This window comes from Balaenoptera borealis (assembly GCF_965194805.1).
Source record: "Balaenoptera borealis genome assembly, chromosome: 2".
Lineage (NCBI taxonomy): Eukaryota > Metazoa > Chordata > Mammalia > Artiodactyla > Balaenopteridae > Balaenoptera > Balaenoptera borealis.
Window position 1 is genome coordinate 43,858,255 of NC_138867.1, and position 22,372 is coordinate 43,880,626.

At 41.9% G+C, this 22,372-nt stretch overlaps 1 protein-coding gene across 1 annotated transcript in view; it reads right to left on the reverse strand.

Moving 5' to 3' along the window:
- Window positions 1-1,140: 1,140 nt before the first annotated feature.
- LOC309624402 (chondroitin sulfate proteoglycan 4-like) overlaps window positions 1,141-22,372 on the reverse strand; it is a gene marked incomplete at its 5' end in the record, with an annotated part of 191,283 nt that continues 170,051 nt past the window's right edge. Inside the window, 1 exon segment of the mRNA XM_082382581.1 lies at window positions 1,141-7,281.

Consider the following 22,372-nt stretch of genomic DNA (forward strand, 5'->3'; position numbering starts at 1 on the left):
TAATTTGTTTGTTTGTTTTTTAATGACCTGTTGACTACCTCCTGTTATTTGAACTGTTATAGTTTTCCAGCCTTGATCAGACTACAATTGCATAAGAAAAAGCATAAGAATATTTTTACAATCTCAAGGTAGAAAAGGATTTCTTCAGTAAGACACGGAGGAATCAACTGCAAAAGAAAATTATTTATGGTGGGATTTTTTGGATATAAATTTAAAATTTTTAATGTAGTCAAATTTATCAAAGAGTAAACACCAGCTACTGACTGGGAGAAGATAACTGACACTCGTAATCACCAAAGGAAAAATATCCAGCCCATAAGAAGAATTCCTACATCAATAGGAAAAAAGCACTAAAATATCCAATAGAAAAATAGGCTAAGGACATAACCCAGCAACACACATAAGAGGAACCAGAATAAGAGATAAATATGAGCAATGCTCCATCTTACTAGAAATCAAGAAAATTCAATTAAACAACTGTGAGATCTCAATTCTCCAGAATATCTCTAATACTTGGAGGTGTCAGACTTTTCCTCTTTTGTCAGTCTGATGAGTATGAAATGGTAACTCTTATGTAATGCTGGCAGGGATGTGAATTGGTACAACCAATGTGGAGAATAATTTGATAACATATAAAGATGTGTCTACAATTAGACTCATCATTTTTATTCTGTGTGTCTACTTCTCAGAGATTTTCACACATATACAAGGATACACAGGTGAGAAAGTTTCATTTGTGGCATGTTCATCATTGTGAAAAACTGGAAATAACATAAATATCCATCAACAGAAGAGTGTATCAGTAAATTGTGGTATATTCACACAGTGGAAGCTTCTATAGCAGCTAAAATTAATGAAATAAAGCTACATGTATGTATCTATAGGTATAAATCTCAAAGACACTATTGATGAGAAAAGCAAGTTGCAGATGGATAACATACTGTTGATATCATTTCTATAAAGATTTTAAACATGCAAAACCATAGTAAATACTGTTAATGGATACATATACATGTGGTAAAGGCATTTCTTGGGAAAAATAAATACAAAATTGAAGATAGTGTTGGCTTCTATGAGGAGCAAAGGAGGGAAATGGGATTGGAAGAGATACACAGGAGGCTTCAACTATATCTGAAATGCTTTTTTTTTTTCCTTAATGTTTTGCCATATTTTATTAAATCTTTAAAAAAATGTTCTGAAGCAATCTATATGGTGGATACATAGGAGTAATGTTATTCTCTGTATTTCTCTATAGTTTGAAGTATTTCATAGTAATAAAAGAGAAAGAAATATCTCCAGTGACAATGTGTAGATTATTTTGGAGGAGTAAGTCTGGGGATAAGGAGACCAAATAACCTGGTTAAGAAGCAGTGGCAATAAGGTGAGTAATTGTGAAGGGCCCAGATTATGGCAAAGGAGTGGGTATGGAGGGGAAGACATTTCAAAGGTAGAATCAACAGAGCTTGGAGATTCATTATATCTGGGAAATTAGAAAAAAGAAAGAATCAAAGACGAGCTAAGAGATTCACAACTTGAAAGGCGAGTTGGCTGATACAGTTGGGAATACAGGAGGAAGATAGGCTGGGGTTGGCAGAATTGACAGGTTGGGTTTGAGGGATCCATGTGTCACTCAAGCACAGCCGTCCAGTAGAAATGTAGGCCTAGCCCTGGAAAGGGTGTCAATTAGGTTTCAGCCCTGTATCTTACATGTGCCCAGGCACTTATGTACCTACCCATACACATGGCTCAAGAATTTCTTCAAGCTGACACTCTTCCCTCTCTGATGGTTTAATTGTCATATCAACTCCATCTTCTTTGGAGGATTACTGGTTTGACTCTCCATTCTGATGTCATATACTCTGACTGCTCTTTTTCTTTCCAACCTCTGATTTCTTGCTGATAGCTCCCACTGACAAACCCACCAGAAGCCAGAGGGCAAGGGAACTTGGTTGATGCAGCCTGTAAGAATCAGCCTTCTAGGGCTCAGAGCAAGACAGAGAAGGATGGAGAATCGATCCTTGGTGGATGTGATGGGATACCAATGGAGAATAGCCAGGATAGCCATGTTTGGTCCAAGAGTGAGAACATAACTTAATCCCTGTCAGCAGGAGGGTGCTGTGCTATGACTAGCTCAGCCTAGACTATGGGTCACAGGCCGGGGGAAGAGGGTTTGTTACCAGAGGCAGGAAATTAAGAAATTTGCTAGGCCTTGAAAATCTACTACAAAGTCCAAATGAATAGTCTACTACAGTCATGCATGCAGATGTAGTAGGAAAACCACGGGAGTGCTTACTTTAGAAGAGGATGTAGTGAGGAGAGGAGATGGACAAAGCCAAAGATATACCCAACTAAAGTACTGACATTTAGGGAAGAACTTCCAGAAGAAGAAATGCTCACAAAGTGACTGAGAATAAGCAGCCAGATTGGTAGGACAGACACGAGAGTGTGGCATTACTAAAGCCGAGGGAGCAGAGAGTTTCAAGAAGAAGATGGTCAAGAGTGTAAAATGCCGAACCAATAACGCCAAATGGAAGCATGTAAGTGGGAAAGGGGAAGACAGGAGGAAAAAACAAAGTTATAGCTTTGGAGATGACTGAAATCCCTGAAAGGGCCCACTGAAAGGAAAGAAAGAAGAGAGCCGTGGGACGATGATGAAATGATAACACGGATAGTCAGGAAAGAACAGAAAAGGTCAACTCAATACATCCCGACACTAAAACAACTTTGTGGGGAATAAGATCTGGATTATGTCTGATAATTACAGCCATTTAAAAACAGAAATGGATTCTTATGTTATCCTCTTTCAATTAGATCTTTACGTGGACCCATTAGATTCTGGAGCCTCCCATAACTTTCTCCATCTTCGAATTATAGCCCATCAAACTGTCTTTCTAGGGGGAAGAAGGAGAGGAGAACAGCTGTCCAGTGGCAGAGTGAGGCATGGAAGACAAGGGTGGTGACAGAGCACAGCTGGGGCCACAGGAGGCCCAGACCAAAGTCCCAGTTCTGCCACAACCACATTGCTAAACACAGGGCCACTTGCCCATGTCCATAGGCCTCCTTTGGGGTTGGATTGGGTGCTCCCTAGTGCTGCTTTCGTCTTTGACTGTCTGTGGCTCTGATCCTAAAGGGCAGGGAGGGAAACCCCTAAGGGTTCTGTGAAAGCAGCATCCCTTGATCAGCAAGGGTGCTCCCTGGTGAACAGGTCTAGCAAAGATCCCTGAAGCATTTCATTCTCAGTGCGCACAGGTGTGCTACCTGACAGGGGTCTTTGGGAGGTGTTCTCCTCAAAACTCAGAGCAGATTCTAGGGCCCTTCATCAGCTTCTCTTTCCACAGGTCGACCTGGAGCAAAGGTGCCTGCTCAGCAGGCAAGGAGAGAGCCCTTAGGAGGCAAGGAGCTGGCTCAGTGCCTAGAGCACGTGCTCAGAAAATGGGCAGGGCGTGGCCTGCGCTGGGTGGAAAGTCTGAGGCTGGGTGGTGTGCTCGGGGCCAGAACACTTTGGGAGAAGCTGCCAAAATCATTCAGACAAGCCCTTGGGGGAATTTCCGTTGTCCCCAAAGTACCTTTTAATTTGAAAACAATCAGGAGGCAGGTCAGAGGGTTTTTCATCACTTGGCAGCGGGTGGCAGTGCCTGGTCTTGGAGAGCCACTCTATGCAGTTACAGGCTCCAATTCGGTGTGAGAAGAGGTTACTGCTGCCTGCCAGCTGGGGAAGAGCCAGGAAGCCTGTCATCTCTTGTCTCATAAATACCAGGGGCTCCAGCACCAAACCCAGAAAGACCAATGACACCATTCATCACATAAAACTTGCCAAACACTGGAGGAAGCTCACAGGTTCTGCAGCAAATCTTTTCACCCAAGGGCCTGAGATGACACCACTCAGAGATTTCTGCAAGTAGAGATGCAGGCGACATAGCCAGTATAAGAGGACAGTCCGTTTCTGAGTTCCACCAAAAAGAAATATGAACAGAGAAGTCTTTACTGATGATTTTGGAGCAGAAATGGAGCCTCATGACACAGCAAGGCAAGGAACTCATCTGAAGGGCAGCCCCCAGCACCTCTTCAACAGCCTGTGAGGCCCCACGATTGGGCTGTTTGACCTGGTCCTCACTTCCATGCACTTTGTGCTTTCTCCTTCCTCCTTCCATTCCTTCCCTTGTCTTCCCCCTTCATCTCCAAAGCAAAAGCAAATTTCTCTCCATGTCCAGTGCAGGCCAGTTTTACTTTATTCTTTGAAGTTCTATGGCCAAAAAATACCCAGGCCCTCAGAGTCCCCAAAACATTTCCGAACAACAGCTATCAAGATAATAAAATTTTCTTTCATCTCATAACATAAGGCTTTCAAGCAATTTCTAAATACTGCCTAATAGAAAGTCTTCTCAACCCTGTCCTACATCAAGAGAAAGTGAATGTTTTGCTACTCGGAGGCAAAGTCAAAATAGAAACGGATTTTCAGCTCCTCGGGCTGGTTCTCTAACACACAGTTTGAATATTGGGGAAAACCCTGCTCAACTTACAAACATCCAGATCAGAATGTTCCCTCAGACACATGCTCCCGGGGCAGGAGAAGTTCCTTTTCATCTCCCATCGCTTCTTCTCTCATCTTCCTTCCCTCTTCCGAGAGACAAACCCAACCACAAGGTGACCTAGGCCACGGAGCCAGGGGCGCATCTCTCCAGCTCTGCGGCTGCCTCTCACCCTCAGCCCACCCTCGGTCTCCTGCCCCTGCTGGCAGTGGAGCAGACCCGCTGATGTGAACAGGCGGAGCGTGAAGGGTGGTCTCTCCGCGAAGGAGGTGGCCGTGAGGACAGGGCCCCAGAGAGCGGGCAGCGTGGGGACAAGACGGCCATGATCCCACACTGCAGGACTACCAACCACACCGCCTCTGCGCCTGAATCTGAGGATATGGTGTCACTATTTTGGGGTATGTCAAGCGAGTGCCTTAAGCACTTTGATCATTTAAAATCTTGACTTTTTCCTTCACATCAATTGCAGGGAAGTGATACCTTTTCTGGGATGGGATTACTTCTTTCTTTGATTGGCAGCCTGAGGCAAGTCTCTCCCCAGAACTCTGGGTTCCCAGTCAACAATTTGCAGCGGAACTTCCAGAATCCTATGGAATGTTAATGTGGGGCTGCCTGCATTTGCCTGCTGGTTGTCTTCACCACAAACCTTTAATCTCCTAGTACCCTGTTCTCCTTTAACCCCATCCCTCCCCAGACCAATACAAGCATCTGAAGGTAAATAAACCCATCAAGGGAGCTCATAACCCTAAACACCTCCATTTTATTGAAGCCAGTAAAACAGGCCAGTTAAACTTTCCCAACGCTCTTTGACTGCCACCCCCAAAACCGAAAAATATCCCAGCTCTGTTTGTTTTTAATGTATCTCTTTTCCTTGTTAAAAATAGATGTTCCTGTATCTAGTATGTATTACAAAAATAAAACTCATTTGCAAAACCAACAAAGGACTTAAGAAATTGCATTTCCATCGATCTGAATGGGACGAGTGCAAACAGATTCAGCATTGAGCTGCCACAGCTTGATGATATTAACCTCAAAATGCTATGGTTGTGACAAAAGGGTACAAGATGAATAAAGTCTAAGGATGTAATGTATAACATGGTGACCAGAGTTGACAAAACTGTATTGCATAATTGAAATTTGCTAAGAGAGTAGAACTTAAATGTTCTTACAAAAAAAAAAAAAAAGGTTAAATGTGTGAGGTGATGGAGGTGTCCATTATAACTCAAAGGGAGGGAATCCTTTCCCAATGTAAATGTGTGTCAAATCATCACAATGTTCACTTAAATATCATATTTGTCAATTATACCTCAATAAAGCTGGAAAAGAAGGGTATGAATGTGTACTTGTCTTCAAATATGGAATAATTTAATCAGATTCTCTTCTCAATGATTTGGGGTGTAGAGTGGGTGGAGGAAGGAATGAAACTTGTTACTGACCTTTTCCAGTTGGTACCCAACAAAGGTCCTTCTGCAGGGTGTCCTTCGAGCCAATAGAACGAGACTGAGTTTAGTTCAGAAGCAAAGGAAAGCTTTATTCTTTGATCAAACAGTGGAGAGGTGCCAGCTCGAGTTCTAGAGTACAACTCTTCCCACAGGCCAGCTATTGTTGGGCTGCTTCATAGGGCTCTCCTCAGTGTGGGGGAGGGGGCAGACCGCTCCTGTGCAGGTGCGTTGCTCACAGCGGCATCTCTGTGCACCGCGTGCCATCGCCATCTTGAATTGAGGTGCCATGGGCAGCTCTTCTCCACGCAGCCACGGAGCTGAGGTGTCAGCCTGGCGGTTAGGTGCCAGAAACTCTAATCTGACATGTTAGATGCAAGGCCTCTGCACACGGCCCCCTATAGGCAAGTGAAACTAGACTAAAAACAAAAGAAGAGGTTAGACCTTATGTTATTATCTATATTCCATCTTACTTTCCCTGGGGTCCCTAGTGGGCTTTGCCAGTGACACTTTCCCTCTACCACCCCCTTCTGTTTCCTCATACCCTCTCGACAAAGTTTATTGTCAAACTTGTTGATCTTTTCAGAGTGTGTTATTCAAACTGGACTGATAAAAATGGTGATATGAATCCTTTATTATAAATGAGACCGTTAATTTTGAAAAGTCAAACAAAATAGTCACTTACTCACTTGTGATTTTAATTAAAGCAACCTGGTCAGACAGTGGTTTTCTCGGGGGGGCACCAGAGCCAAGCCTCTCTACAAGGTGACTGATAGTTTATCTCCCGTGTCCTTATTTTAGAACTATTTCTACAATTCCCATCCAGTTATAGACACTACCGGCATTTGAGTGGCCCACTCTCATGAAGAGGGAAAACCTGGATTCTTAAGAAAACTAAAAATGCAAATACTTTGGATCCGTTGAGTGTTCTCAGCTGTGATTAGGGATGGGCACTTGTTTCCACCTCTAAGAATCAGGACTTTGCTCTTTCCCTGAAGTCGTTGTCAGATATGAGAAGACCTGGAAGATAAGTTTGGTAGGACAAGTACTAAATCTTGATGCACCTTGCAGAGTGATTTCCAAGAAATTTCCTGAAAGGTTGTCCAGATTAGCAGAAAGAACAAAGGAGATTGCTTGTTACTTAGATCAAGTTCTTACAATTAGAGCACCTCTGAAGAAGAAATGTCTGTACCCCAATAAGGCCCAGAGGTTCAAATCAGTGAAGACGTGAGTGTCACAGGCTGGGTCCCCTGGGTAGCAAACTTGAACACAGAGAGCCGTGTGCAGGATGCTTCTGAAAGTGTGCTTGACACCTGCAGAAGAAAAGAGAAGAAATCAGGATTGAGCACCAGGAGAAGTTGAACTTCAATGCTGGATACCTCAATGGAAGACACAGTCAACCCTGCAGGGAGTTCTGAAGATGGAATCATATTCAGAGGGGCCCCAAGTTGGGGAGAAGAGGGAAAATACTTTATACCTCTTTTTGATTAGTCACTGGATATGGGCTGCCCAGGAAAAAGGTAAGGCTGTGTGTGTGTGTGTGTGTGTGTGTGTGTGTGTGCGCACGCGCACGTGTAGGTCTCTCTTTGGCTGAGGCCATCCCTGTGGGGATGGCCAGCCAAAAGCAGTTTGTCTGCAGCACTCCCTGTAGGAATAATTCTTTCCGTCTTGAAGGGAGAGCTAAGTGGAGCACCACAGTGTCTACCACGCTGAATGATGTGGAAGTGAAGGAGTTACGGTAAAAGGATTGTGCTATGAAAGCTGGTAGGATTGTTTCTTGCCTTTGAGGGAAATACAAAAGGAAGAATGCACTCAGAGTCAGGTAAGGTATTCCTTCACAAAGAACACTCTGTTGCTTATTTAGCACTGCTAGTGGATATTCTTGGCTTATCTGAACTGTGATCAAAAGGGTATAAATATTCTTATCCAAATCTAGATACCTTAAAAAAAAAAGGCAAGGGGTCGGGGATAGATAACCTATTCCTAGAGGACAGCCTGAGGACCCAAAGCAAGGCAGGGAGGCACTCATCTTTCAGATGGTGTCTGGCCACTTTTACTTGAGCTAATCCAGGTTCATAAGTGGAGCAATTCGTGCAAATTTCTCAATCTGTGTGTATGTACATGAATATGTTGGAGGTGTTTGAATGCATTTTGTTTGTCCATTTGTTTTTTCTTTAAATTTATTTATTAATTTATTTTATTTTTGGCTGTGTTGGGTCTTTGTTGTGGTGCACGGGCTTCTCGCTGCGGTGGCTTCTCTTGTTTCGGAGCACAGTCTCTAAGTGCGCAGGCTTCAGTAGTTGTGGCACATGGGCTCTAGAACACAGGCTCAGTAGTTGTGGCGCACGGGCTTAATTGCTCCACGGCATGTGGGATCCTCCTGGACCAGGGCTTGAACTTGTGTCCCTTGCATTGGCAGGCAGATTCTTAACCACTGTGCCACCAGGGAAGCCCCTGTCCATTTGTTTTTACAAAAATTTGGTAGTGCTCTTGGCCTTTTTGTAGCTTTTTATTCCTTGGAGAGCTATGTTTATTTTTTCTAAACATAAGAAACCACAGATAATTTATAGTGTGTATTTTATAATTCTAATTTTGAAGTCTCTGTGGTCTGGTTCTATTGTCTGTTATTTCTGCTTATTCTCACTCCTGTTGTCTGGTTTATGTGACTGATCATATTTGACCATGTGCGGCTCATTGTACTTGAAAAATAATTTAGGAATGTTTGTTAAAGGCTGTGGTTCCTTGGACTATCTGGATGACCCAAACCTGGGTGGCAAATTCACACAAGGGCTGGTGTACTTTTGGCTTTTCATTTGCCTGAGGGTACAGGCCTTTGGATCCCAGTTTAATATATTTGGGGAAGAAGTGAGACTCCCCAGTTCTGGTGGGCCCCAGACTTTTACTTCTTCCTTTTGCTTTTTGAGGCCACCAAAACAGCACCTCAGCTTTGCATGTGTCTTCATGTTTGATGGTTGCTGTTGGGTCAAAGTAGCTTCGTGTGCTCAGTTTACCTCCCTGGATTTGCCTTCTAGATTTTTGCATATTAAGTCCTCACTATCTTGTTAGCTTTTAGATTTTATAAGTTAAAAAAAATAAAAAATTAATTTCACCTAGTTTTTTGTTTGTTTGTTTTGTTTGGGTTTTTTTTAGTTGTTCCTATTGGAAGGGAGGAAACTGCTGGTGCTTCTTGTTTATGGCCAAAACCTGTGGCATTCTCTATGAGAATTCAAGGGAGATCAGGAGGCATCTTATTCAGTACCTCAAACTTTCAAGCTTATTTTGTTGGTTGAAGTTGAGTCAGATAGAGTCATATATTAGCACTGCATAGTTCTAAGGACTTAAAATAAATAAAAATTGAAAATTCTCATTAAACATGGATCTGATTTTCCATCTCAAATGTAACCACATAAATATAAGATGTTATATTAAATTATCATAATTTCTCTAAAACTAACAGAATGTGATACCCAAACTTTAAAAAATAAAGCTATAGAAATACATGCATCATCAATGACATTTTCATTTTTTTTTTTGTTTTGTTTTTCGTTTGTTTGTTTTTGTTTTTTATAGCTACTTTATTTATTTATTTTTGGCTGTGTTGGGTCTTCGTTTCTGTGCAAGGGCTTTCTCTAGTTGCGGCAAGCGGGGGCCACTCTTCATCGCAGTGCGCGGGCCTCTCACTATCGCGGCCTCTCTTGTTGCGGAGCACAGGCTCCAGACGCGCAGGCTCAGTAGTTGTGGCTCATGGGCCCAGTTGCTCTGCGGCATGTGGGATCTTCCCAGACCAGGGCTCGAGCCCGTGTCCCCTGCATTAGCAGGCAGATTCTCAACCACTGCACCACCAGGAAAGCCCCGACATTTTCATTTTTAAGTTATTTAGCATTTACTGGAGGTGGGATTAACTTTTGGTAGGTTATTTGAGGATGAGAAAATTAAAAAGGAGAAGTCAAGTATTTTTTTCAGTGCAGGAGAGGCAGTTATTTTCAGTGATAGGAAGAAAATTCAGGTCTTCCTTATAATTATAGAGCTAGCACATAGTAATTACATGAGAAAAGCCTCTCATAGATAACGATGCAATCTAAGCCATCCAGTTTAGGGTAATTTTCCTTATTTAAAAAGTGCCAAACACAATTAATGTTGAATAACTTTCAAAAGAATAATGAACTTTCATCTCCCCCATTCCAGATGACTCCAACCTAGAGACACAAGTTCCTTATTTCAGGGACTAGTTACCCACAAATGAACACTTATGACATAAATGAAACCTGAAACTCTTTAAGTGCTAGATTTATTTCCATGAGGTCGATATAAACCAAAAAGATTCATTCTCTCAAAGGAATTATTCCGTCTCCCCTGCAATGCTGTGGCTTATAATAGAGTTATTATTAGCTTTGACCACAGTTACGTCACTGGGACAGCCTCCCCACCTGCCTGGACCAAGAGTGATGTCCCTGTCTCTGGAATGCTGGTTGCACTTCCTCTTCATACCACTCAACTGGCACTTAGCTTTGCTAAATGTTACTTAGCCTTTTATGTGCATGGCTATCTCCTCAAGGAGACCGAACCCTTGAAGGGCAAGGGCCCTGCCACACCAGGCCTTGTTATAGGTCCCTGAAGTGCCCAGTCCCAGCACCTTCTACACAAGATGCTCAATACATGTTTGTTGATGGTAATGATAATTCATATTTTGACTTGGGTGAGAAATGTATCTTATTCATTATGTTGCCTCAGCTCCTAGCACATTGCCTGGCCCAGAATAGAAACTCAAGAAAAGTTTACTGAATGAATGAACAAATGAATGAAGGGATGAGTTGTTAGATGAAAATCTGGTTAGAAATATACACACAGAGAATGGAGATCATCATGATCAGATTATTTTTCAGGCTTTCTGTTTTTTTTTTTTCTTTCTTCTTTTCTTCTTTTAGTTTACCATGAAAGGATAGACAAACTATGTATGACATGATCAGTTTAACCAAGTACCATTAAATCCCACACCCCTTTTACTTGCCTCAGGCATATAGGGTATAAATGTCAAGTGTCCTGACTCTCTCCCCAATGCCATATATTTTGTTTTGTGAACAAACTGAGAAGTCCAGTGTCTGTGACATTCCGTCCCTGATCTTCTGCTCTACTTTAGAAGGAGAATGTGGGACTTCCCTGGTGGTCCAGTGGTAAAGACTCCGTGCTCCCAGTGCAGGGGGCATGAGTTCGATCCCTAGTCGGGGAACTAAGATCCTGCATGTCACAGGGCGTGGCCAAAAAAAAAATTAAAATTAAAAATAGAAGGAGAATGTGACCCATTCCCTGGAATTTGGAGAAAACAGGACATTGGAAAACCCTGTTTGACCATAACAAGAGACAAGTGTCAAAATGGTATAAAGGAACAGCTTTAAATATCACTCGTCTCATCTAAAAGTTAAGTGTATCACCACTGGGTTAGCACTGAATTGTTCCTTTGCTAGAGTATTATTTTCTTTATCAGATGTATTATTCTCTAAGAGTCCTTTTAGCTCAAAGATCAGTGTTTTTGTAGGGAGTATAGAGTTTGGAGTTTGATGATCTGAGTGTCAAATTCTAGCTTCACTTTTCACAAAGTTGACTTTGAGCAAATCATGTAATCTGCTGACACCCCGACACCTGCCCAGTTATTCCTGTGTAGAATGGGATTTATAATTCCTGCCCTGTTTCTCATAGCATAACCGTGAGACTCATTGGGGAAATGCATATGAAAATACATTAAGTATTAAACTATTCAGGTATTAGACATTAATGATAGTTAAAGAAGATAAATATCTTCCCAAGAGACTTGAGACCAGTGGGCTGAGCATTTCCTGAAGGGTGTTTCAGAGAACATGATTTTTTTTCACAAATGGTAATAGCCATGACATGACAAAATCATTTCAAACAAGAATGGGAAATTCTGTGCTAAACAAAAGTAAGCAAATTCTTTTATTGTAGGACTTACCAGAGCTGTTAACATGGTCATGTGCTTTGTGAATCTCTGAGCATCTCCCAGTGTAAATGGACAGGGTATCTTACAGGATTAGGATTCCATGGAGTACAACTTGGGGAGCACTGAGCTAGTTTATTGCCCAGACCAATCTCACAGTACTCTAAATCGGTGCTACTCCAAGTACCCAAATACCAGTCTGAGAAATGTTTGTTGCCTATCTGTGATGAGAAAAAGAGTTTATGAGAGAACATAAATCAACACATGCTTCCTTCATCAGGAAAATCTTGCTACCGGAAAAAAAAAGAGTCAGTCAGCTGAGCATAGCTGATTTATTTTGCTGCAAGCTCCTCATCAGCTTGCATACCAGCAGTGGTCCTGTACTACTTTTTGAGTAACATTGCTCCAATTCACTGGATAAGGATGAGGCTTTAGTGAAAAAGCAGAATCTAAAGAAGAAAAGCCCTTTTCATATCTTGTGCTTGGTAGCAGATGTGAAGTCTGGTAGCTGCCTAATTCATGAAGCCCCAGGCTCTCAGAGGTTAGTAAGAGACCACGTTACCCTTTGATCCTCAGGTAAATTGTCAGGCTGGACAATGTCTACTCCATTTTCTTATCTAAAGTTAATGTCACACTAACTGGCTCCAACCCTTAATAATCACACTGGGGAGATGACCATCTCTGCTAGGATCCTTTCCAGACAGAAGCTGAGCTAACCAAGATGTCTGAAGAACAGGTGAATTAACTTCTCATTGGCCCTGTTCAAACACTGAGAAAACTTTCTCTGAACAACCTTCCAGGTAGGATCTCCACAGGAAGCAAGGGAAGCAGTCAAATGGGGAAAATTGAGGAGAGTTTACTGAAGGGGTGATTTACAAAGATGTTTTGGGTTAAAAGAAAACAGCAAGGAATGGTGAAGTGCCCCACAGTTAGCAGTAGCAGAAAGCGCTTACCACGCTAGGTCAGAGGAGGGGACAGTTACAGGACCTGGAAGAGAGAACTGTAGCTAGGAAGGAGGGCTGTCTGCCCCACAGGAGTTTGGACCCGGATGGAGGAGCACAGTCTCTCTACAGAGAGCGAGCCAGAGGAATACATGCCCCAACTTCCCTTTCTTCTCGTCCTCTAATCTCTGCCAGGGCATCTCATTGGCTCTCTAAGCAGAAGCCAGATCATAAAAGGAACTTATTGATGTGGTCCATAAATGTCCATCAACAGAGCAGCCTGGACAGTGGATCTGGGCACGTCTCGCTCCATGTGCCCCTCCCTGGCTCTCAGCTTATGAGCCGTGCATGCCTACACCGGTCAGCGTGGAGAAGGCTGGGAAGTGACTCTGGAGGGGACAATGAAGGCGATCCAGAACAGTGTCACTTACTATTGAGCTCAGAAAACAAATAGTTATAATATATAACAGCCAAGGCTCTTGGTTTCTGTTGGCCTCTCTTATCAAAACTTTCGCCAATCAAGGCATTTTTCTTCTTTTCGGTGCTGTCATAGTACTAGAGTACCAACTTGCCTTTGGACTGAGATTCCCACTTTTTCCAGAATTTAATTCTCAAGATAAAAAGAGAGTGGGCATGTTTGCCACCATCAACCTCATAAATCCACACACTAAAAATTATGTTAATCAGCACTATTTTAACTGAAAGGCCTCACTTATTTGATTTCTCTCTTATTTTTAGAGATAAAGTTGATTTAATATTGTTTTCATATACTCAGACTCCCCATTAAACACATGTCCCTGGTATAAACCTACTGATCTTGACTTGCCAGCTCCCTAAAAGCCCTTTGCCCTTGGGATTATCATGACCTTATTCGGTTGGGGACATCCCATGGAAATTGTGTTCCCATTAAATGTCAGCTTGTAAGAGTGAGGCTGTGGTCTCAGGCCTTCAAGCAGTGAAACACCTGGATGCTCTGTGGAGAGCAAGGCTAAGTAACTCTTACTTTGTGTGTAATATACTTTGTGTATATTGTGTATAGTGTGTACACTATATTTGTGTATAGTGTGTATAACCCACTAGAGCACTTATCACAGTTGACGTGTTGCTTGGTTGGCGTGTCTGACGGGGAGCTACTCAAAAACAGATACTCTGTATTATCTCTGTTTTACTTCTATTGTCTCCTACAGTTACCAAATGAACATATGCTGACTTCCTAACAAACTGGCCCAAAATCCTATATCCCAATGAGTGTTTTTCTTTTAAACAGGATTACCTTTGGAGGCAATGTAACGGTTCCAACAATATTGTCATTGCTGAAAGATCTTTGTCTGTGGCAACCTTTATTGATAGTAGGAAGTATTTGTCTTTTGAGTATAGGTTTTTAGGTTTATTATTTTCCTTGATGGCTACCAAGCCTTGGAAAAAGTCAGGAAACTGAGACCATTTTGAGTCAAAAAAGAGTTGCAGGGACTTCCCTAGTGGGGCAGTGGATAAGACTCCACACTCCCAATGCTGGGGGCCTGGGTTTGATCCCTGCTCAGGAAACTAGATCCCACATGCTGCAACTAAGTGTTCTCATGCCACAACTAAGGAACCTGCGTGCCATAACTAAGGAGCCAGTGAGCCACAACCAAGGAGCCCTGGAGCCACAACTAAGGAGCACGCCTGATGCAAATAAGACTCGGTGCAACCAAATAAACAAATAAATATAAAAAAAAATAAGACAGCACTACAGTGTTGAAATAGTAATAATAAAAAAAGAGCTGATTTATAACATAATTGTATTGGTTTTGCTATGTGGCTGGGATATCATTTCAGGCTCAGCTGCAGAGGACAGAATCCACTCTAGCTAATTCAAGCAAGAAGTAATTCAGTACAGGGTGTAAAATGGAAGTTGGAAAACAAACTTCAGGTTGTTTTTTCAAGAGTGACTCTCTAAGTCATGCCCTAGAACAAAGCTTCCAAGGAAGCATCTATCTACCTTTGTTAAGATTGGGAAGATGCTGGCTCCAAAACCACACCACCACTGCTGCCCTTAATGCCCTTGTGTTCCCTGATCCGGAAGCTTCCCCTACAGCTGCAGGTGCCGGGATTCTGCCACACCTGCTGTCATCAATACCGGCAACATGACTATGCCTTTGACACCAAAATACCATCTCTGCCTTTTGCAGAGGTAGAAAAGCCAAACGCCTTCTTGACCCAGCTTGCCGACAGGAAGGGAAGGAGTGAGGCCTCCACCAGACTCCTGCCATCACATCTTGTGCGTGTGCACCTAAGGCTGAGCCTAAACCATATCTGGAATGGGAGAACAGAAACGTCCTTTCTAGACTATAGAGCCTGCGGTACACCAAGCTTCTAGAACAGAGCTCCTCAGGGTGTGGTCCTCCAACATCCTGCATCAGAATCTCTTGGAGAATTTGTTAAAATGCAGATTCCCTGTGCGCATGCCAGCCCTCTGAGGTTAAGGCCTTCTGCATTCTAGGCACACTTCTCAGGTGGTTTTTACATTTATCACCAGGAGTTTCAAAGTGTAGTTTATCACCTGCTAATGGATGGCGAAATCAGTTTAGTGGGCTGTGATTAGCATTTGTAAAAAAAGAAATAAGAGTATAATAAAATAGACGGTATCTGAATGTATTGCATTAGTAAAGGTAAAGTGTTATTTCATAAATCTTTTGTTTTAGTTAGGTAGATATAGATATAAACTGGATCACAAGACCAAACATATTTCTTATCATGCCGTGTGGTCAACAAGGTTTGAAAAATTCTTCTCCAGAAGGAGATGGAACGGCTGTCAGATGCTAATCCTCCAAGTCACCACCGCCAGTAAACAAACTGCAGGAAGTTCAAGAAAGAAGTTTCAAAATGTCCTGTGCAACCAACCACAGATCGTTATTATACATGTTTAATCTCCCAAGAGACTACTATGAAGAGTACAATTAGAGAAGAAACGGGTACTTATTAAACATCTACTGTGGGCCAGACAGTCTGCCAAGTGTGTTCTCTATTTTCCTGGGTGAGCCTCATAACTACCAGTTCACAGATAGGAGATGTGGCTCAGAAGTTCAGTAACTCCCCCAAAGTCCCCAGGTAGGAAGTGATGGAGCTCGGCATAGGGGATATAGAAGTCTCCCCTATATAGTAGTCTGCCCCTCTGGAGTGGAAAAGAGAAACCTTGCTAGAACACTACTGTTATTTATTGGAAGAAAGAAATGAGCTCCTCTTGACAGGGCTTCTGGTTTCTTCCCAGTGAAGGGATAGCATCTTCATTGAGTTGCATCTGCCACTGAACAAATATTTCTGTTTAGTTGTTATTCTCAAGATTTTTCCATAGCAGTTTTAATTATTTCAGATTATCAAAGTAATATAATTTATTAGAGAAAACTTGGAAAATAAGAAAAGAGTGTAAGGGAGAATACAAAAATCTCAATAATCCCACTCTTAAAGCTAACCACTTCCACCCACAAACACACACATAAACACAAATTGGGACTATATTTTTATATTAATATACACATATATATGTATATATAGTATCCTAATTTTGTTAATGACATTTACTTGTGCCACTAAATGCTCATTAAAAACATACATTTTAAACAATCTCATAGAATTCAATTTAATAAATATGTTGTTATTCATTTAAGTGAGGTCCTACTTTCAGACATTTAGGTTAACTTGAATTTTCAGCTATTAAATAATTCTGGGGTTAAAATCCTTAATCATGAATCTTTTTGTGATCTTTGATCTCCTTTATAATAAACTGCTAGATGTAGAATCACTGGTTCTGAGTTAAGAAACTCCTTTATAATAAACTGCTAGATGTAGAATCACTGGCTCTGAGTTAAGAAACTTTTTAAGGCCGTTGACACACAATGCCAATTTACCCTCAGGAAACATATGTCTGTTCATGTCATCAGCAGGCATGAAGCTGCCTCTTTCCCAATAGCAGGGTCATTGGGATCCTGTAATCGTGACAGTTTGGGGGTGGTTCTCTACAGCAGGCCCCCGGGAGTCATTTCATTACCCTCATAATCATGTGACCTTTGCCTTTTACACAATTAGTTTTGGGGGGCCCACTTATGGTATTACAATGGGGTTTTACTTTTAATCTGGGCCAGTCTGATAAGGGGAAGATGGGCAAGTTGTTTCATTTTGCATATCTTTGAATACTAGTGAGTCTGAGCTTTTTTTCACAGATATTTTGGCCATTGTCTATTCTTCTTTCCTAAATTGTGTACACTATCCTTTGCTTGTTTTCTTCTATTAGAGTATTCATATTTTTCTTATGATTTATAATAATTCTTTTAATAATAATAAAGGCTAATGTTATGTAAGCATTTATGTGCTAATATACTCTTTTAGGAGCTTTACAATGTTTTTGCTTTTAATCATCACAGCAAACCTATGAGGTAAATATTATTATTATGTGTTTTGTGAATGTGAAAACAAAGGCTTAGAGAGGTAAAATTACTTGTCTATGGTCACACAGCTAGAAAGTGGCAGATCTGGGATCTAATCTCAGGTCATCCAATTCCCGAGTATCATTAGTTCACCAGATTAATCATGTTGCAAACATTACCCCCAGTTTATTACCTTTTGATTTGTTTGGGTTGGTTTGGGATGGAAAAAATATTGGTTAAGAATTAATTTAATAGAGGAGTTTCTGGATCCATCTTGTGCTATTCTGGGAAGGAAAGTGCATTTCTAACAAACAAGTGCTTTCTATGGTAAGTCCATCAGTCAGTCTCTAATGTTCAGAAAATTGGAGTTTCTGCCCAGACCAGGTGGTGAGGGTTACCTGGCTGACAGCAGCATACTCTCCCCTTCGGAGATAACCTGAGCCACTACAGGCATAAACATCCTTAATCGTGGGGCTCAGAAAGTGTACCCCTTTCCAGCTCCTATTGAGTATTCTGTGTCCGATCATCTCTGACCACTACATGCATGCCCACAGGCAGAACTGCTCTCTTTGAGGGAGGTACGGGTGAGAGTTCAACTTAAGAGACAAGGAATCCCTTTTTAATTACAGGTCCACAATCCCTTATTTGATATCCTTGGGAGTCAAATGTATTTTGGAATTCAGAGTAGCAAATTTTTCTAGAGGAAAATGAATAAATATTCACCCAAAGTGGGATTTAAAAAAAAGACTATGAATGAATTGACAGCAAGGTCACGTTTTGATGCCAAATGATTTTGTCACAAATTTATCAGAGTAAATCAGTTTTTAGAGTTTTGGGATTTCTGAATTGTGGAAAACGGATTTGGGAATATAGTTCATCAGGGGCCCTGAGTTTATTGTCTGTTAGGAGATGATATAATAAGGTCAGTACTCCCACATCCCCCTTGGAGTCCACTCATTATTCTATCCCCAATATTTGCAAAAGTGTCATCTCCAGTGTTCTCCTCTTCCAGTTTTGCAACTCAGGGGAAATATGTGATTGTGAGATGCAGCAGAGAAAACCCTTATGTGATGTAGGGTCTGCCCTTTGTAGCTTCTTCCACGGTCTTGGCAGTTAGGGGAGGCTGGCTTTCACCAGAGGGTCCCTGCCAATCGCTGTCTCTTGATAAATGCTCCTCTTTGCACCCTGAGACCAGGAATAAGAAATACTCCTAGAAAGCTGGTGATATTCAGCAACTGTTTCTCTTCATGAGCAATGAGGTAACTTAAAAATGTTCTGCAGAGATGTAAATCTTTTACTTTTTGCTCATCTTTTTTTTAAATAAGTTTATTTTATTTATTTTTATATTTGGCCGCGTTGGGTCTTCGTTGCTGTGTGCAGGCTTTCTCTGGTTGCGGCGAGCGGGGGCTACTCCTCGTTGTGGTGTGCGGGCTTCTCACTGCGGTGGCTTCTCTTGTTGCGGAGCACGGGCTCTAGGCACGCGGGCTTCAGTAGTTGCAGCACGTGGGCTCAGTAGTTGTGGCTCGCGGGCTCTAGAGTGCAGGCTCAGTAGTTGTGGCGCACGGGCTTAGTTGCTCCGCGGCATGTGGGATCTTCCCGGGCCAGGGCTCGAACCTGTGTCCCCGGCATTGGCAGGCGGATTCTTAACCACTGCACCACCAGGGAAGCCCCTTTGCCCCATCCTTACTAGAAATGAAGCACTTCTTGACTCAGAGAGATTAATAAGCATTTTCTGAACTGAAAAGTGCCAGATTCATCTTCCTTAAATTCTGCCTTGATCATGTCATTTTCCTGCTCTAAAACTTTCAAAAGCTTTCCACTGCATACTGAATAAAGTCCTTCAAGACTTTTATGCTCTTCCTTTTGGCCTCTTCTCTAGGCTCCTGAAGATGTGCAATGTCATATCCTGCTTCTGTTTCTCCTCTGTTCTTCCTTTCTCCCTCTCTTCCTTCCTTCCACAGACATTTACTGAGCATCTCTTATGCGCCAGGCAGTGTACAAACAGTAGTAAATAGAAGAGACATCATCCCTGCCTCCATGCAGCTTTCTTGTAATCTGTGCTTCTGTAGCCGCCACCATTGGTTCCCTCCCCATGTTCCCTCCCCATGACCACTTAAGCATGCATCTGTCCAATTTCCAGCACCTGCATTTCTTTGCCTGAGAGTTTTCTGTGGCCTACAGAGCTTACTTTGTCATCTATATGGCAGGTTGGAAGTGTTGAGGAATTAATGCCCCCCATCTTCCGGCATTTTTCAGTCAATGGATGGAAAACCTAATTACCCTTCTCCCTTACCCCTTGTGGGGAGATAACTCTGAGATGCAGGTTTTACACTGAATCCCAGAATTCCCTGGCAGGATTCAATTCTAATTACCTACAGGGGCAACTTGATAATAATAAACCCTTTATTAGTTCTCTTTTCTACCCTGTCTTATTTCCCCAACTCCTTACCAAAATTTCCTGGGATTAACTTCAAAATAAACTACCTGCACTTGAGTTTTATCTAGTCTGGCTTGGAGCGAACCTGAAGTTATTTCCTGAATAGCCTTGCACTTTCTTATGTCTGCATAAGATGTAACACAGAATGGTGGGGAAAGCAGAGATTTTGGCATCAGACACACCTGGGTTTGAATTGTGGCCCTGCCATAGACTGACCTGTGACCCTGGGTATATTTATAGAAGGGGGAAACTGGACATAATGAGGATGATATTGACGATGGCACATAGTTGGCACTCAAGTTGAATTTTGTCTTTCTAAATTCCGCTATCTTTATTCAAGCTATTCTTTCTGGGTGGAATGTTCTTTTCTCACCATTTTTGCCTATGGAAATCTTGCATTTGCCTCTGAGTCCACATCAGCCATGAGGTCTTCTCTGACTATGTAGGGGAGAATGAGATCTTTGGCTCCTCAGTTCCTTTAGTACATATTACTAGGACCATTTAGCTAATCTGCTTTATAATTCTTTGTCCCCATCCTACCTGCCCTACTCATTGTAAACTGACAGCGGGCAGGAGCCACATCTGGATCTAGGACAAGGCATCCTGTTTGCTAAGCATCCAGTAAAACTTCCCCTAGGCCTCTGGTTGGCGGAACCATGATGAGCAGCTTACATTCCAGGAGAAAGCCAAGATCCCATGACACAGATTGTGAAACCAATATAACTTTGCTTTCATTCCTGATTATAAGCACCCTGTGTCTTAGTCCATTCAGACGGCTATAACAAAAAGTACCATAAACTAGATGGCTTTTAAACAAACATTTATTACTCACAATTCTAGAAGCTGAGAAATCCAAGATCAGTGTGCTGGTGGATCTCGTGTCTGGTGAGAGCTGGCTTCCTAGATAGCTGGGTTTTTGTTTTTTGTTTTTTCTGTAACCTCCTACATGGCAGAAGAGGCAAAAGAGCTATTGGGCTTCTTTCATAGGGCACTAATCCCATTTATGAGGGTTCTGCCCTCAGGACCTAATCCCCCCCAATGGCTCCACCTCCTAATACCATCACCTTGGGGTTTCAGTTTCAACATGTGAATTTAGGGGGACACAAACATTCAGAGTGTAGCACCCTGGCTTTTAACAGTTAAGGAAAAAAAAAAAAAATAGATTGACCTTTTATTTCCCAGGATCTTGGGATGTAGGGTAATAGGGAGTCAATCTCAGGGCAATTTCTGCCAGTGACCTGTTCCCTCTACTCAGACAAAGTTCTTCTTTGTGTTCTTCCTCCTGCCCCCTTCCTTGTGGGACCCCCCGGAAGGTGAATGTCCTGAATGCTTTATTCATGGCCACGATGCCTCTTTGAGGAGGCTTCTCAGAGGAACAAGGAGCGCGGCAAGCTGCTGCTGCCCTGAGGTTGCTGGGGAAGCTTCAGTAGGATCCCTTACCCTCCCTGTAGGTGACCACCCCTTTGATGCCACCAGCCTACCAGCCATGGCAGAAGAGAGAGGCCAAAACACAATGCAAGGTCACATTGCATCTTCTTTTTGTTTTTGTTGTTGTTTAGTATGTATTTTATGGAAGTTGTACACGCATATAATATTAGTTAAATAGTCCACAAGACCACTTACCAAAACCAAGTGACATTCTCCATGCCCAGCCCATGATAGCTTCCCTGTAGCAACCGCATGCAACAATTTTAACTCTTTCTTTTGGTATTTGCCTTCATATCAATGAGTAACATGCTTATATTGTTACTTCTCCATTCTCCATAATGACTAAACTAAAAAACATTTTTAAATCAAGATTTAACTATTTTTCACAGTATCAACCCCCTTCACAAGCCCACTTCCTATCTCATATTCTCTTAAAATAGCTACATCTAATGTTGAGCATATCAATAATCAGTGTTTACATGATTACAGCTATGTAAACACAGTTGTTCATCACTGCACCAGGTTGTAGACACTTAATTTTCCTGTCTTGCACATTTATTTTTTGTTTTCCTGGAAGTTAGTGATTGTCTTGTTTTATCATTTGCTTAGTTTTCTATGTAGTTATCATTAATTCAGCTCCAAATATTCCACCAATACTTTAAATGTTCTCAATATTTTCAAATATGTCAGATATTCTATCAATTTCAACTTCTTGAAGACGTATTTCCCAGGTAGAACATTCTTTTTTAAAATTTTATTTCATTTTTTTTATCGAGCAGGTTCTTAATTAGTTATCTATTTTATACATATTAGTGTATATATATCAATCCCAATCTCCCAATTTATCCCACCACCACCACCACCCTGCTTTCCCCCCTTGGTGTCCATACATTTGTTCTCTACATCTGTGTCTCTATTTCTGCCTTGCAAACCAGTTCATCTGTACCATTTTTCTAGATTCCACAAATATGCATTAATATACGACATTTGTTTTTCCCTTTCTGACTTACTTCACCCTGTATGACAGTCTCTAGGTCCATCCACGCCTCTACAAATGACCCAGTTTTGTTCCTTTTCATGGCTGAGTAATATTCTATTGTATATATGTACCACATCTTCTTTATCTATTCGTCTGTCGATGAGCATTTAGGTTGCTTCTATGACCTGGCTATGGTAAATAGTGCTGCAGTGAACATTGGGGTGCATGTGTCTTTTTGAATTATGTTTTTTTCTGGGTATATGCCC